This window comes from Dinoponera quadriceps, unplaced genomic scaffold, assembly GCF_001313825.1.
Source record: "Dinoponera quadriceps isolate SergipeBrazil2010 unplaced genomic scaffold, ASM131382v1 scaffold475, whole genome shotgun sequence".
Taxonomy (NCBI): domain Eukaryota; kingdom Metazoa; phylum Arthropoda; class Insecta; order Hymenoptera; family Formicidae; genus Dinoponera; species Dinoponera quadriceps.
The window spans coordinates 913,942-932,161 of record NW_014554738.1 but is presented as its reverse complement, the minus strand read 5'-3'; the positions used below and the strand labels follow the sequence as shown (position 1 = coordinate 932,161).

The window sequence follows — 18,220 nt, the reverse complement described above, 5'->3', positions numbered from 1 at the left end:
GGGAAGAAAAAGCGAAGCGAGCCAGAAATCGTACGGCGACGTTGTGCACCCGCTGGTTGGAATAGTCCATCGATTCGTCCGCAATCCCCGACGTGCACCGCGAGATATTCCGTATGGCTAAGCGCGCAGGTAGACCTACGAGGGTGTTACTTCTTCCACGGGGTCCGTTATCCAGCCCGGTACTACCGATATTGCTCGTATTGCACTGCCTTATTAAGTTCACGAAGCATAAAACCCGGCTGGCAATATGTGCTCCGTGTACATACACACGCGCACACACGCGCGCTCACATACGTGCGCAAGCGTTATACGCAGAGGCAGAAACGAGAGGCCGCAGGCCGCTCTTTCATTGCGCCGACTTTTAATTAACAGTTTTCCTATTAAATTAAATCTACGGAGCTCCGAGCCAGGCGCGCGCGCCCGTTAACGCGCCTGTCTTCCGCCCGACGGTTTCAACCGTGCTTCGTGCACGAGGAAACGCTCAAATCTGCGAGGATTGTTAACCCTCCGCCGGCAACGTGGGGATTTGAAAACACGGTCTATTTTTTGATTGCGAATTTTAGGATATAACTGGTAGGTAGCGAAGTTCGGTAGTCCCCTCTTAAAAAAACTTGGCGTGAGATTTATATATGGACGCTAGTATCCAGCAGTTTATTTTATAATACACGGTAATATTTTTTGTGTTAAATTTAACATATTACGCACCTCCCAACCGGTCCCGCTTAAATTTTTGTTAATTTAAGTTGAATTTTAATTAAATCTAAATTTTCGCTAATTTAACACAGGGTGAATATGTGGAAAAGTAATACAAATATTATGTGAAAAATTAATGTAAAATTAAATATGTTAATCGACACTGAAGTATACAATGTATTAATTGTTATTTTAACACTTATACGTGTTGAATATCGACACAGCGCAAAATGTTGAGATAACAGAAACACAATATGTTAAATTAATACACGGGTATGTTAAGAATTTAGCACAAAAATTTTAACAAGGACTGATTTTAACATAAATAAAACATGTTGTTTACCATGTAAAGACATTCAATTTTTGGAGCCAACATCATTATATTATTTCTTTTTCCGAAGCATATACTCTCATATATATACTCAAATATTGTAGTCTAAAAAGATTCTTTACTCACTTATAAAAAAATTTGTAAACAAAATCACGTTTTCGCAATATTCTTGCTCCGATTTGAGTTTATAGAAATTTGTAAAATCTGACAATCTAACTTTAACAATGATAAAAACTCATTGTTAAAACATTCATAAGCAGTCAAAAATTTTTTCAGATTTCTACACAGTCCGAAAGTACAGTGTAAAAATCTGCATTGAAATCCTCAAAACATCAGGTTGCTGGCGTAAAAAGGTACTAAATTACACGTTGCCGGCGGAGGGTTAATTATGTCCTTAGGGCCCAGAAATCAAATTCCAATTGTTATGAATTCTCCTCCCTGCGCGTCGCCGATTCGAAATCCGATCGCGTGCTGATAACCGTGAGGAGAGAGAGAGAGAGAGAGAGAGAGAGAAACGCGGCGATTTACCGTGACGATCGCGCGGAGAGCAATGATGATGGAAATCGCGAGGAAGAAAGGGAACGTCACGAGATGAGACCAGGCATCGCTCAGAGACGAGCTCCGCGCCAAATGAGATCCGGTTCGCGTTTCCTTCGCCTTCCGTCAAACCCAGTCAATTTATCACGAATTCATTTTGCCGAAATCCAATGATAACGAGCAGCAGCGAGAAAGCACCGGTCTCAAATCGGGGACGGGGATAATCAAAGTTAAAAAGAAACTGAAGAGGAACACGTGTGTATACTCTTAGGTTCCCTTCGCCCACATAAATACGTGTGCGCGCGCACGTAGAGGAGCCACGCGTGTAAGAAGTTTTCGTTTCGCTCGTCGAGCAGCGGAACGGCTAATAACGGTAAATGATTAAATTTTCCCGGACGAGTTGCGCCTTTTTCGCCACGGGATTTTCCCCGGTCGGCTGGTTCAAAAACGCGCCGGGGAATTTCCTCGTTTCCGTTCGTTGTCGTATAATGAGGTGAAAAAGAGCGCGCGGTCCTTTCCGCGTTGTTCACCGAGCGTTGCTTACGGCAACAGGCGACGGACGAGGAACGGGCGACGAGACACAATGGTTCCTGGTTTCACGCTTATACAGATAGCGGTCGTTCCGCGAGAAGGGAACGCGCATTGTCCCGACACGATCGAATTCCTTTTCAGCTGGACCGAATGGCCCGTTTCCTCCCAATCTCGGCGACACTCTCGGAATTGCTCGCCCGTGTGCGAGCGAGCGAACGCAAGCGCGAGCTTTCCTCCTGTGTACGTATTACGGCGATTCGTCGACTCGACTGGGCGAAAACAAAGACGAACCCGTCGCCGAAGACGCCAAAATCTTCCCGGACGATGTTGTCGTCTTTATCGCGGGCACTCGCGTAAAGACGTTTTACGGTCGCGATGAGATCCCATATCGACGATCTCACATTGTCTTAGCATGCGGTGTATCGCAAATAACCAGACAAATTTTAGCACGCAAATGTTCAAACGAATCCTCACGTCTCGTCTCAACTTTGAACAATCTCTTTGTAATCGACGCGAGACGTGAACTCTCTGTAAACTCCAACAAGATCTCCGATTAAAACGTTATATTCTGACAAACGATAAGTGAACTTGAGTCGAAATTCCGATGCTACTTTGAGCAGTTTGCATCTACTTAGGCGGCCTATAAACTAATAAAAACCTATTCTGACGACATTATACTTGTCAATTTATCTCTTGAACATCTTTAATTCTACAAATTTGATTTTAATGCTATCTTAAAACAACCAAGTTTGGTACTAACAACAGCGAGAATGGAAATTTAAAACGGTGTACATCATGTAGTAACTTTTTACTCATTTGTACGTGTGTTAATATTGTGATTTCACATAAGTGTGTTTAAATTATACACTTGGATTTACCGTGTAATTTTTACACATTTATGTAAGTAACACGTGTAAATTAGAAATGCGTAAAAAGTGACTACGCAAAAAAGTGTGTAAAATTACACACTTGGATTTACAGCGTAGACTAGTATAAACCTATTCTGACATGACACTTGTTAACTTCTCTCTCCAACTTTCTATCCTACAGATTTTATCTTATTTTATTTTATTTTAAACAAACCTTTGAAACAATCTACGTTAAAAACTGCGGAAACGGAAATTGGGGGCATCATACTGGTCAAAATGGGAGTAAATCATATTGTCAGAATTTAACCTATTCTTTTGTTATCTTAGGGCTCCTCTACCGTGTTGTAGAAAATAAAAGTTTAACATAGGGAGCCAACATTCCGGCGGTAAGACGCTGCCTTGTCGGACTAGACATCACGGCGTTGTGATGTGTATCGTATGATACACAGACGACTTTTACCGTGTCGCTTTCGACGGGAAATATGTGACGTAATGCAGTCGCAAGGGCGTAAACGGCGGGAGTAAATTTCCTATTGCACACACCAAAGAGAGAGAGAGAGAGAGAGAGCTTTCTGAAACCGTGTTCCGCTTTCACCGTGCAACGACGCGAGACAAGAGCAGCGAGTACTCGCTGCGCGCACGGCTCTCGTTGTACAACCGTAACGTAACGCGTTCTTCTCGATAATTTATCCACCCCACGTGCTCGTCGTCCTTTTATTAACCCGTAAATTAATTCTTTCGAATTGAACTCTGGCCGTTATCCTTTATATATTCGCCGAACGGGACCGTAAAATTTAAATGCAGCGGTAGGAAGTGGCGGGGCGCGCAGCTGCTCTCGGAAATGTGGGAGGCAGTGACTCACCGGAGGAGGAATCCGAATCGTCATCGCGCGGCCGCGCGATGAGACGGCGGAGGCGGCATTCGTAAATTGGAAAACCCGTTTCCCAGAAGAGAAGCGTGCCCGAGACGAGACGACGTCTCGAAAATGAGAAGCCGATTTGTTTCTCTTCCCGCCGCTCGTATATCAGCATGATCGCGCGAGCGCTCTTTTTATTTCTTGATACTTAATCCCGCGCCCAATTCCCTTTAATTATCCCTCATGTCCACGCGGATCGTACATGACGAATGCTGATTAGCCGGAGCTAATGAGCGCGGCCCGAATGCACCGCGAGTGAGTCACTGTGCGCGCGCGAGGCTTCCTCGAAGCGCGGCTCTTTGGGAACGAGCGATGATTCAGGAAAATCCTTGAAAATCTTGCTCCCTTCTTCCGGCTCACGTCAGGGGTATCATTTATGAATCAACGTGACTGCATCGCGCGTGCAAATAAAAATTCCGAGCGTTTGTAGCATCACAATGAGTGGTTACAGCATCCCCGGCTGCGAGGAAGCTGTGTAATATTTCGAGCTACTTTGGCGGTCGAGTTACAGGGAGGAGAAATATATTTTACTTAAGATAGTAGCGGTTGAAATAATCCGATAAAAGATCATAAATCAATGGTGTGCGTGTGTAAAGTTAGTATTTACAAATACTTAAAGTGTTTCGTATATTTCGTTCAATTGTAATATAAAATGGAATAAAAAAGTTTTTTTCAGAAAAACGGTGATGAGTAGGATTTGCTTGTATTTGCACTTAGAATCGTATGTTTGAAACATTACACTTTTAACTAGAAACACTACAGATTTCACAACTAGAATCCGTCCGTAATTATTCCGGGAGATCAGACTGGATCCCAATTGGATCTCTCGAGTAATTTTCCATTCGGGACGATGTTCTCTGCCGCACGCAACAGATTGGATTAATTCTTCGAAGAAGAAAAAAAAGCAAAGTTTATTCTAATTGTGACATTCAACTTTATGCTTCTTTCGTGTAACGACGGCTACGAGCCACGCGACAGTTAACATCTGCCGCGCTGTGTGTGGACAAAGTTCCTACGCGAAGACTCACCTGCTCTGCGGAAATTTAATTTCACGAAGCTCAACCAGCGGACGCTCTCGTAATTTTAATAACCGACTCGTGTCTAATAATTAGCCGTAATTTCGCTAGCCGGCTTTAAGCGCACGATTTAACGAGCGCCGGCCGGGTGAGTGGTCGCCGACAGAGCGATCGCTATTATTCATTTCGCGAACGACAGCGGCGGCTTGTTAGCAGCTTTATAATTTCGTTTTCTCTTTCTGCTACCTCTTTCCCTCTTCCTTCCTCACTCTATCTATCCATCCACCGTCCATCCGTGATGCGAATTACGACGTATCCTCATTTTCGTTACGCTGCCGAACGGGGAAACGTAGGATGCGCGGTGCTTTACGAGGCACAACAAAACCGGAGGGAGTACAACGATCTCGGCGGGCGCCTTTTGTATCTCGTTCGCGGCTCGAATAACCGAAGATCCGAAAGAGAAGAGAGAAACATGCCCGTCGCCACGGCGAACATACGCGGGCCGATCGAGAGTGTATTTTCACGCGCGCGCCAATAGCGATGTGGATACGGCATCGTGCGAACGATGCAGCGGGAAGATTGGTATTGACACAGGTCGGCGGGATCCTCCCGTAGGTTTGGCTGAAAGAGAGAGAGAGAGAGAGAGAGAAAGACCAGTCCCTTTCGATACTTTATGCTCTACTCGACATTTCTTTCAAAAAAATGTCTGTGCGTTGCAGGTAACGCCTGCGTATTGCCGTTTTATTGCATTCCCGAGTCGAAATTTTCAAGCTACTTGGACGCCCTTAGGGGACAGTTTGCTTCCGCTTCGATGGCTTGTAGACCAATAAGAACTTACTTTGTGATGATACCGATATTTATGAACTTCTCTTTTGAACTTTTTATTCTAAAGATTTCATTTTAACGCTACCTCGAACCCACCTATTTTGATTCCGAAAACAGCGCTAAACCGAACATTTAAAACATCATCACAGTAGGAGATACATTATATTATTAGAATTGAAATTGAACCTATCTTGCTATCTCAGTTCTTATTGTAGGATTAAAGGTCTAATAAAAGGCCAAAATTTCAATTTTCGTATTTTCGGAGGTTTTACGTGGTTACGGTGAAACACGTTTCGTTGTTGCACGTTAACGGGATCAACGCGAAGAGTGAACGCACATCAATTAATCCCGAAGTATTCAATTTCGTTAGCTCATGTTTATTATGCGCGGTGTAGTGACGCGGATGCTATTTTATCGCATTCTGATCGCACAGCTGATCGTTGCAGCGAAACGTTTTTTGTTGCCACACGTTTGTTACACATTGGACATCAATCGACGCGAAGAGCGGATACACATCGGTTATTTCGAAACATTCAATTTAATCGTGTTTATCGTGCGTCCGTATTTCACGACGTACTCCACGTACTTAAAACGACGACGAAGAAACAGTACTCGTATTATATTGGAAAATAAATTTCTGGTATTTGCAATTGTAATCGGACAAGAGAAAGTTATTATAGTCGGGAGGATTATATTTCTCTAGGAAGTCTTACTATAATGTTAGTGATAATAACCTTACATAAAAATTGCTGCTACTATTTTCCAGATTAAGAGTATTTTATAAGTATTTCATTGATAAAATTGTCTTCATTAATGAAATAAAATTCGAAATAATTAAAGAAATAATTGTGCAGGAATATCAGTGAGATGAAATTCGTAAATATCATAATATGTAATTGATTTTTACTTCAAAAGTTATCAAATATTGTAAAAATGACAAAATAAAAGTTGTAAGACTCTCATTTGACGTAAACGCTAATAATAAGGAAATAAGTATGAATATGAAGTGTACGCGTTATTATATTTGATAAATGATCGATTTAATTTAATTTGAATTACAAATGCATAGAGATGCTATGTTAAAATGAACAATGAGTACAGAAATGAATTATGAAGTTATTTCAGATCTGACACTTTCATATATTATGAAGTTACCACGTTTTCACATTCAACGTTAAAAATACAACACCGTTTATGAACCTTCTATTCGGTCAAACTGACATTCGATTTTGGTCATAACAGTCGCACGAAGCAAGCCGGCAGCCAATCGGCGTCGCGGAAAAAGGTCTTCATTCATTTAGAATAAGTGTTACGTCCCGGACGCGGATGTTGGATTATTGAAAGATACGGAATCGCGCCGCGAACGCGAGGCTTTGTGTGGAGTGTAAATGTCCTTTTTGGGTCAATGGATTTAACCAATTTACCCTGGGATGGACGAGGCTGTGTGAATGCTATTGTGGATATGGATGAGCGCGTATGTGCGTGTGTGTGTGTAAGATTGAAGGAGGTTGATAGATAAAAGAGTTGCAAGAATTAAATTTATTTACGTTTGAGGAGTTGTTCTGAGTTAAGTCGTACTCGAAGCAGTAGCCGAGAGAGTCGCGAGGGCGAGCTTTTGCTCGGCTTCTCGCGTCACCTTTTATAGATAGGTGATGAGACACCCCCGCGCAGGTTCCTCATTACCCAATTAGGGGTAAGGTGCATCTTACGCCATAAAAAATGAGTCAAATGGGTTTTCCTTGCGATTCATTAGAACTGTTGTTTTTTTCAGCGTTATCGCTGCCGATTGCTTCATCCGAAGCGATGATCTGATACCTCGGGGTATCCCTAACCAGAAGATATTGTTTAACACTCGATATTCTTTCGGCGCTATCGCTGCCGATTGCTTCATCCGAAGCAATGATCTAATACCTCGTGGTATCCCTAGCCAGAAGATATTGTGTAACACGCAAATGGTTGCATGAGCGAGTAGACTACATATTCGATGGCGAATTATAATTTAGTGCAAGAAAGATTGTTTGGCGTGCAAAACGTTACTCGAACGTACCATAAGAATGAGATTCTCAATTGATATCGTGATGGAATAATTGATCTCGGGGCAATTTTGGATAATCTAATCAGAATCTGTCTGGGAAAGTCGTGAGACATTTCTACTCTAAATTGTCCTCATCCTCGTCATCGCGCGCACGTGGCCGAGCCGAGCCGAATGTAGTCGTTAAGTCGTTCGCACAAAGGCGCACATACACAACGACGACGGCACGGCGTTTTCTCACTCGTTAATCGCATTTTATTTTCAGCGTCGACGAAACACCTGGACGGCCAGTGACCTCGTTCCCGCGAGATTAAAATTTATGCCAGGCCCGACGCAGCGTCGCCGTTCTCGAATGCACCTGCCGTCGCCGTCCGACCGTTCGCTCGGCCGGCCGGCCGGTCGCGCTATAATCTTATCGAACGACGTTGATCCGCACCTCGGTCGTTGTCGCAATTATTGTTGTAGGTCGGAATAGATCTGCACCGTTGGTACACGCGTTGTTTACACAGCGACGCTCGCTCGCGCAAATTCACCGTACAGGGTGTTCTCAAATTAACCGGCAAGTTCAAACGGCAAGGATTCACCACCGACCACCGATTTGGTCCCGTCCGGCCGTTCTGCGATTATCTCTTTCTTCCTTTCTTCCTCTCTTCAAGCAAATGTATCGGTACGCCGACTCTGAACGCGGTTACAGGTGTAAGGGAGGCACCCGTCGCCTCGACAACGACTGGTTCTAGCAACAAAGTCGCGGCTAAGTGACTCTGCGAGGTTCGCTCGCCGTTTAAACGTTACCGTGTGTATTTTTAGCGCGTCGATTCGCGACGGAACGCACTAGGCGAACGGGAGATGGCCAGGAGACAACTCCGAGGAAACGAGAACGGGTTTCGCTCGAGCCCCGTCCGCGAGCCTTGCCTCCTCCTTCCCGTCCCGCCCTTTCTCCCCTTAACATTTAACTATGCATTTAATTGCCCGCGTCATCCGCGTCCATTGACCGTAGGCTCTCGAATCTCGTGTGTTTTGTAATCACACAAGTCGCCGAGTCTTACTTGAACAAGTTGTCGCCCACACGGAAAAAACAGTCTGGTCGAATTGACCAGAAATGAGCCACTTCGGTGGTAGGAAACGGAATCTTTAGTTGTAAGAATCAAATTTGGCTCGTGAGAACTAGAAATTCTGTTTCCTCCGGGCAAAACCCATTTGGTTTGTTCATATAAGGTAAATTCAGCCAAATTGTTTTTTCTGTACATTCTGAACAAAATCGATGTCCGACACCAGTAATGTAATAATAATAATGATAATAATGCGTGGAAATAAACTAATGGACGATTCATCGCAAGGTGAACACATTTTCTTGTGACCGCCGAAGTCGGCGGCTCGGTTGGAAAAGCTGCTTTATCTTTTAGATCGAAATGTGCCAACGTCCGACTTCCAGAGTCGAAATTTTGGATCTATGCTAAACAATTGATTCTACAACATAGTAAGGGAGTTAAAACGGCAAAATAGGTTCTAATGAAGTGATTTTCACTACTTCTTGGACTACGATAATGTCTTAAATTTCCGATCTCGGTGTTTCAGCAGGTTGTTTTGAATACTCGTATGAATGTAATAATCGAAATATCGAAAGCATTAATATAGCTTCAAGATAATATGAAAATTAAAAGTTAAACGGAAAGAAATGCAATTAAATGCATAGTTTGGATGAATTTATTTGACGAGATGAATAAAAGCAGATGCGTTTTGATTGAAGGAAACGGTATTTCTGGTTGTAAGGACCGAAATTTATGTATAAGGAGCAGCAATTTCTTTCTCACGTAATAATAACAATAATAATGTGTGGGAATAAATTAACGATCGATCCGTGCGTCCATCTCGAGCGACATGTTTCCGTTGCGCTCAAGTCGAACGACGTTTTCTTGCGAGTCGACCCGCGTGAATAAATCCTCCGGCGCCTGACGTTTTCTCGGGAACAAACCGCATTCAGTCCTTCATTGGGCTAAATCGCCGCTACAATTAGCCGACCCTAAGAGGGCTAAGGTCGAATAATGACGGTCGTCGTGAGCGTCCAGTTTTTTCGACGTCGTGCCGTCAATGGCCCCGTCATCGTCGTCTGTCCTCGCGTACAAAGCTTATCCGAGGTCGTCACTCGCGATGGATATCCGATACAGCCGGAGGATCGTTGTATCATATAGGCCGTAACCAGAGGCACTTATGAAAATCCGATATAGCCGCGGTCGCTCAAAAACTCCGAGAAATCTGTAGAAGCGTCGCTGTCTGCGCAGTCTCGAGGAGGCGAAACAGAAATCGAGGATGGAAAGCGCAGCTCCGTCTAACAACCAGAGTCGAGATTTTGATACTACTTTGACGCTCTTAGTTTGCACCCATCTTTAAATGACATAAAGACCAGTAAGAATCTTCTTCGACGATACTGACATTTATTAACTTCTCTGTCGAACCATTAATTCTACAGATTTAATTTCAATGCTACCTTGAACAGCGTATTTTGACGCTAAAACACCGAAAACGGAAATTTAAGATATCATCAGAGGGTCAGAGAGTAGAAGTGAATCATATTATTATAATTGAAATTGAACCTAATTTGCTATCTTAACTCCTACTATGTTGCACATGGAAAAAATAGTTTAAATTTTCCTGAAATGAAGCGATCACGTTCCGAAGGGAACATAATATTCTGATTATAAGAACCGAATTCGAACGAGAACCATAAATTCTGTTCCCTTCGGCTGAAACACATTTTAATTCGCCCATTTCAGGTGAATTCGGCCAAACTGTTTTTCCTATGTAAAATCAAAGGTTTAACATAGAGCCGAAATTTTTCGACTCGGAAACTCGCCGATTTCTTATCGATGAAGATAACGAACACTATCCTTCATTAATGTCGCCCACGGGTCGGGAAATCTTATGTAAACAAAGAATATTGTATCGGCGTTCCTCCTCCGACGACCGGTGTTTTCGTATCGCGGTTGCCAAGACGGTGGCTCCTTAAATTCAAATCCCGACGAGAGTTTCCCACGTAAAGAGTAAAGCCAGACATAACACTTGGGCGGCGTGTTACTCCGAAACTTTTAAATCGCCGCTTATTATCAACTCGAAATGCTCGGTAACAGTTTATCGGTCGATATGGTCCCCCTATACTCGCAGACTCGGCAAACTCCGAGTACGTGTATACCTTAAGCCTATTTCGTGCTACCCCGGGAAACTCCGGTGGAAACTAAAAGTCCGGCTCGGCTGAAACGTCGCGAGTATCACGCGCGCACAGTTCATCTCCAACGCGATATCGAAGGTACATATCGCGTCCGGTGATAATACACGCCGTGCGACAACCAACCGCCGACAGATCGGTTACTTTTTATTCTCATGCGCGCGCGAAAAGTGATACTTTGCTGTATTCCATCGTCGCGGTGCGCGTTCATTGTTCGCCAAGTAGATACGCCGATACCGCGGCGAAACAGCCGAACGATCCATTGTCCTGCGCGGGCGGGAAGAATTTGCGAGAGGCGAATTCTGCTCTCGGGCCGAACCCGAGATTATTTATTATCACGGCCGGTCCCTTTTATTCGCGCATTCAACGGGACTCGGTGAACAAGCGACGCCGTTTTCACGTGCGCTTAAGCGCCAACCCGCGCGCATTTGCATGAGGACATAATAGGCGCGCCAGCTGAAACGGCCGGCAACCTGGGCCGTCGGGCGGACCCAGGTGGAAATTTTCATGCTACTTTCACACTCCTAAGGACAGTTCGCGCCCGCTCAGATGGTCTATGGACTAGTAAGGATATCTCCATTAAGTGAAACCGATGCATAAATATAGCATTAATGAGAAACACAAAAAATAATAATATTTTTGTATTTATAACGTTCCGTATATGTGTTTATCTCAAATTCATGTAAAATTAATATTTATTATTTAGGTAGTGAAACAAATACATAGAAATGTAATTGTGCTTGACTAAGTGTTTAATTTACGAGTGGTCCCCTTGATACACCACTGAAAATACGACACTGAGCCTCGCAACCTCCTTCGTTCCACAAATTTCATTTTAATGCTACTTTGAAACAGCAAACGCTCCCGATATTTAGATTATTAAATCCATGAATATTGGAAAACCCATTTTGACAAGGAAAAACGACGAAAACGGAGATTCAGAATATCGTCGTGGTCGAAGTAGGAGTAAATTATATAATCAGAATTGAATTTATATTTTACCATCTTATATTTTACCATCTAGCTCCTACTGTGTGTCCTAGAATTAATGGCTTTACACAAAGCCAAAGTTCCAATTCGGAAGCTCGCACTGACTCTGTATCCCCCCCATCGTCGGTCGAGTGCATCTTCTGCATTCGCAGGCGCGAATTACGCGACTCAACCGTCTCGTAAGATACGATTTCGTGTGCTCGACCGCACACTATTCTCTCGCGTGCTCATCCCGATGAATTGCCGAAGATCATTCTCACGTCGCGCGAACGTCTCGTCTGCGCATGAATCTGCCGTGCGACGGCCTGAAAGCCGCGTCCTCCTTCTGCTCGGTGCATCATCCTCGTCAAATGAAGCGAGGGCGAGTTCTGTTTACCGTGAGAAACGGCGCACGTGCGCAATTCAGACACGGCCGAGACTTTTAAGCTCGAAGGTGCAATCACTTATTCATAGAGCGGGCACGCGAGCGAATTGTTGCTACCGCCGACGCGACGATAGCCGCGACCAATATCGATTTGTTCTCGAGAAAATGGGAGGAAATGTCTGCCCGCTGTACACGCATACGCACACGATGGAACAATCGTGCGCGTTCGGCTAAATGGCGTTAATTATCGCGCAAATTTTTACGAGATAATTCCACGCGCGTGTGTCTGTGTGTGTGTGTGTGTACTTTGTCTACCGATATGAATTCGTTGAATTTTGTAAAAAAATAAAAATACTTCATATGCTCGTCCGTACTTCGTTTATACCGCCTTTTGTTTCGCTTGTATCTGAAAGGATAAGAGGATACAAGAGGTGGAAAAAGCGATATGAAGCATTTTTATTTTTCACAAAGTTGGGCGCCAGGTTTACATCGATATTTTGTTTGTCAAGCCGATTTGTTATTTATTCAATCTATTTCCGTCGGAAATATGAAATCATGTAGCGCTTCATGTTTTATTTATGGAATACACGAATTACACGCCCCGTGCAATTAAGAGCGGTCCTCGTCCCGCTAAAACGCGCACAATAATATACGACTGTGGCGGTAGCATACGAACCGAGTGACTTTCGATCGACGTGACAGACGTTAACGTACCCGGTAATTTCTCCCGCGTGATTAGCATCTTCGTGCTAATCGCAATTTACGGGCGCGTAAAAGTTTATTCAGCGCGAGTTCACCCCGCGAAAACTAATGCGCCGTGCGCGGAACGTTACTGTTAACATCTTACCAACGAGCCGAACGAGTTACACACAGAAATTACGCGAAATTAGCGCGATAGCGAGAAGAGATACGGTTTCTACCGTTTACACCGGTTCCGTCGATTCGCTCTATCTCGCCGAGCTGAAAGGTGAAACACGCGCAAAGTACGAACTCATTCCTCCGCTTGTATTATTGCACAGTGATGCTCTTTGGTGGAAAAAAGAGAGAGGGAGGTGGAGATCGGGTAAAAGAGCGAGAACGAGAGCCGACTGCGCTTAACATAATATCCGGTAATTTCCTCGGCGGGTCCAATTTCTTTAATTAAATTCCATTAAATAAATTACGCAAATTCACGACGCTTAAACGTAGGCTCGAACAGAAATGGAAACGCTCTTTGTGAGCGTGCGGTGGCGAAAGCGGCCTCAACGCGCGCACAACGGACGGACGAACGGACGGACGGGGTCCGATCGATACAACAACCCTCGCGTGCGCGCAAAACATCGTGAGAATCGCGGCGTTTAATCATTCGTGGGCGGCTCGAGGGACATTTTTCAATAATTTCAGCCGGTAAATCAATTCGCGCCCCGGCGATGAATGAAAAACAAGCTCGCTCGTTCGCTCGCTCGCTCGCTCATTCGCCGCGGCGCATCCCCGGCATTCGTCTTCTGTAATCTACGTCTACGATGACAACGAGCAAACGGAAGAACGAGAAACAGAAAGGCAAGAAGTTTCGACGGAGAAGAAGGAGATCATCTCTCTCGCTTCGTCCATCGGCAATCTCCCTTCTCTATTTCCCTCTTTGCTTTTCCTCTCTTTCTCGTTTCTTTCCCTTCCTCGCTCGTGGCGGACGCCGCGCTATTTTTGGAAGTTCGAGCGGGACGAAAACACGCGGGTTTCTCTATTAATCTCGCGACGTCATACCGAGGATATTAACTCCAATCCGGCGCTGTCGACAAACGTATGACGAATTATCCTCGCGACGACTTTTCCACGACAGGACGATACCTCAGCGTCGTTCGGTGCTCGACGGCGAGCGAACGGTGGAGGGGGGGAGGTCGATACTCCGTCTATTAAATTTCAACCGGTCGCGCAAAGAACGAAGAAGAGACGAGCACCGGTGAGCCAGCAGCAGGGTAAGCCGAAGTTTGTCGTGCGTTCCCCGTAGTCTGTTTTTAGCGATCACGCGGGACAACGGGAGAGGTGAACAAACCTTGGCTCTCCTTTATCGCGCCAGTGTACAAGGTGTAACGCAAATGCACACCGCGCATTTTGCAGGCCAACGGAGTGGCCGCGAAGAGGAAGAATCGCGATGCTGACGCACATTAATCGCGGACGCATCGGTAGAAGTTAGAAGGAAAAAGAGGAAACGGAAGGAGAAAAGTAACGAGTGTTCCTTGCCGCCCGAATCGAAATATTAGCCTCGTGGTTAAGGTAGAGTCGAGCCGTGAGATAATATTTTTAGAAATCTTGTCAAATCTTAACGGCACATCAATCGAAATACAATCTGCATACGTATAAAATTAGAAAAGGATTGACCGTATCGAGGCTGAAATAATTGAGGTCGCAGTTAGCACTATTTGCATGCATCAAGGTAAGAGGACGGTTTTCGGTATCACGTTTTTAATTATAGCGACCAAACTACTCTTACGATTACAATGAAAAACGAGAAGACGACAAAAAAGACTTGTGGAAATATTATATATAAAAAAAAAGGACGAAAAATAGACAAATTCGCACGCGCAATTAGGGGTTTTTTTTTTCCCTCGTGCAATCATCATTCTTTCTGTCATCGTTATCTACCGTTTTTCCCTTCTTAGCTTTGTTATTGTGACTCACCGCTGCCGAATGGGGAAAAAGGAGGAGGAAGAATGGAAAAGGAACAGAAGGCACGAAAGGGAGCGAAAGGGCCGTCCCCTCCCCCCCCCCGCCGGCGAATCTCGTCGCAGCATCGATCCTGCGGTCCCTGAAGGGAGACGGCCATGAACCTCGCCGAAGAGACACACAGTCGCCTCCACCTCCTCCATCCATAGTGCATCCCGCCGTCTCTCCTTCGGCCGTATATCCATGGCGAGACCTCGTAATACCCTCTTACCATCGCGGCAGTTCTATCCCTTTTTCTCGTCCTACCGTCCCTCTCGATCGTGATCGACGATTCACGAAGCCAGTGGCGTGGCCTTGTCGGTACCCCGTCATCGAGGCGGCGGGCAACCGCGAGCATAACGGCGAAAAAGAGAGAGAGAGAGAGAGAGAGAACCGTGCATTATCTCGCTCCGTTGTTACGATCCTCGCACGAGCGAGTTTTTCCGATCCGCCGCGGTGAAAGCGCAGGTATTTACTTTCGATCTGCCGTGACCGCGCGCGAGCGAGCGAGAGGTGCCGCATTAAATCGCTCTCGCAGCGGGATACCCGACAGATATTACGCTACGTCGTGCGAATTCTAAAGATCGAATTAAGAATGACGACAACGACTGTGCCGTGACGCCCCGAAGGTGCCAACGTCACGGCGAAATTGATCCTCGAAAGCGCGTCGTTGCGTGGTACGACGCACGTATAATGCAATTTTCGAGCAATTCGACCGTCGATCATTTATCTCCCAACGAAGAGCAGTTTTCTCGGTGCAGGGTCTCGGCAAAAAGAAAGAGAGAGAGAGAGAGAGAGAGGGAGAGAGAAAAAGAGAGGGATTGGAGGGGGCAGAGAAAGAGAGAGAAGCTGAGCGATCGCGTGGCTTGCGTAAGAAGGACAGCTCTCGGAGATCAGACCGACGCGGACCAGGTGCATTGACTTCGTTCCACGGCAAACCGGATGTCGGAGTCGACTACCTGCCCTATCTCGCCGCGCTTTTCTTCGGATTCGACTCAGAGACCGCGCATTATGTGCATCGTGGCTGCCCGTTTCGTGACACGAACAGTCGTATGCGCTTATTACACTCGTACCCTTACAGTCCTGTACCTAATCAAAGTACGAGATAGTATCCACAGGTTGTCGACTCGAGAGAAAGAAAGAGAGAAAGAGAGAGAGAGAGAGAAGTCAACAAATGTAATGTCGTCAAAGTATAAGTTTTTACTATACGGGAAAAAATAATTTTGCTGTTGTAGCGGAATCACATCGTTGGTATTGCATATTGCATATTGGTTGCAATAATACAATTTAGTTAGCATAACTAATTATTTGTAATTAAAGCAAAAACAGTTTTGTTCCCAGAATAGAAAACATTCTCCCGAATGAATTTGTCCTTAGGACACGTAAATTCGCTGTTAGAACAAAATAGTATCTTCTTACGTTTACTAATTTGTAGATTCATCCAGTGAATGGCAAATAGGCATCCTTAATAAATCGTTTTTCCATCCATATAATCATCGACAGGTTTTTGTTGCAGAGGCATAAAATTTGCTGTGCCAGGCGCACGTTATTTTTCTCCGTATACCCCACGGGCTATTTAAAGTAAGCTTAAACTGTCTTTAAGAGCGTCAAAATAATTCAGAAATCAAAATAACGACTCGGATATATCGCGTCTCGAGTGCGAAGCATCCGTTAAAAATTGTACGACGCAAGTGAAACTTGAGTTTTCACCGCGGCGACTTTTCCCCCCGGGGCGCTCGATTGTGAAATCGCACGAATCGCCGCGAACGTGTTCGCGAGAAAAATATGCGACACGCCGCGCACGAGTATACGTCGAGCGACGGTACTCGCTCCAGCTGCCCTTCGAGTGCAATATAAAGATATTTATCGTACGAACCGAGGCGGTCATAAATACTAACGCCGAAAGTTGCGGACCTAACGAACACGAGCCTGTGTTGACCCGGCATCGTTGCTCTCTTTGTTATACTCGGATACCACGATGGTGCAATGACCGACCCTGAACCAGAGTCATCGGCGAAACGGACAGGCGATTCGTTATTGTCTCGTTCTCTGTTTAACCCTGCTATACCTCGTTTAAAGTGCGCCTCGAATGACGCGAACACGGGAATATTTTTCGTCTTTGCAACAGTCCCGGTGATACGCTGTGTACGAGGTTCTTAGCAAAATAAACCGTCAAGGTACACGTGTTGTTTATTCAACATCGCGTGTTGACAATAGTGATCTTCGTATCTGAGATTTCAGTGTATACGCAAGTGCGAAAAATTTTTTTCATAGAGATCGAGATTTTCTTATTTCTCTCTCTCTTTCTCTCTCTCTATATATATATATATATATAACCGCCTATATATATACACTATCTCTCTCTCTCTTTATACATATATATATATATATATAGAGAGAGAGAGAGAGAGTTGAATGTTTTTACTAAAGTAATACAAGCATGCAAACTCCTACTACATACTTCCCTATGAAATTAGTACGTCCTACCAAGCAAGCATCGGTGGTTCAGTGGTAGAATGCTCGCCTGCCACGCGGGCGGCCCGGGTTCGATTCCCGGCCGATGCAATGTTAATTTTTTTTGTACTTGAAAATTGTTTAGAATTAAGCACAAATTGAACTCGGAAGAAATATCGCCCATATCGTATATGTAACTCTATTAATATACTATTATATATTTAACGTTTTATATTTCGATACAAGATTCTCGAGCACTGGTACGCAATGCATATGTATAAGACAAATGTATAAGTATAATAATTTATAAATTTATTGTAATTCTTGCTACTATAGACTCAACGTGACTACGTGTCTATCCAAATTAGGCAAAAGATCCCGTGTTCTCCTCGATAGTATAGTGGTTAGTATCCCCGCCTGTCACGCGGGAGACCGGGGTTCGATTCCCCGTCGGGGAGTGTTTTCATTTTGTTCGTTAAAAAATTTTTTTGCCTTCAATTTGTTGTACCATATAAAAATAAATATGTTTGTATGTTAATGTGTGAAAAAATATATTTTATTAATAAGATAATATATTAAGACAATATATTAAAATAATATATAATACTACACATATACATTATACAAATATAATATTAAAAATATAATAATATATATTAAAACAATATAGTGAAAATAATATATTTTTTATTCATTTATTAATAATAGCGGATATATTAATAGAATTAAAAAAAAAGAAAAACGGAGCAAAATAAAATACTCC

The 18,220-nt window shown here is 44.2% G+C and overlaps 1 protein-coding gene and 2 non-coding genes across 3 annotated transcripts in view; 2 read left to right on the top strand and 1 right to left on the bottom strand.

Annotated features, from left to right (window-relative positions):
• The window catches only part of LOC106741166 (zinc finger SWIM domain-containing protein 8), an 81,800-nt gene that overhangs the window by 43,026 nt on the left and 20,554 nt on the right, over positions 1-18,220 (bottom strand). The window lies entirely within an intron of this gene.
• Positions 17,498-17,568, top strand: Trnag-gcc. Its single transcript has one exon. It is a non-coding gene; the product is annotated as a tRNA-Gly (tRNA).
• On the top strand, positions 17,844-17,915 carry Trnad-guc. The gene has a single exon. It is a non-coding gene; the product is annotated as a tRNA-Asp (tRNA).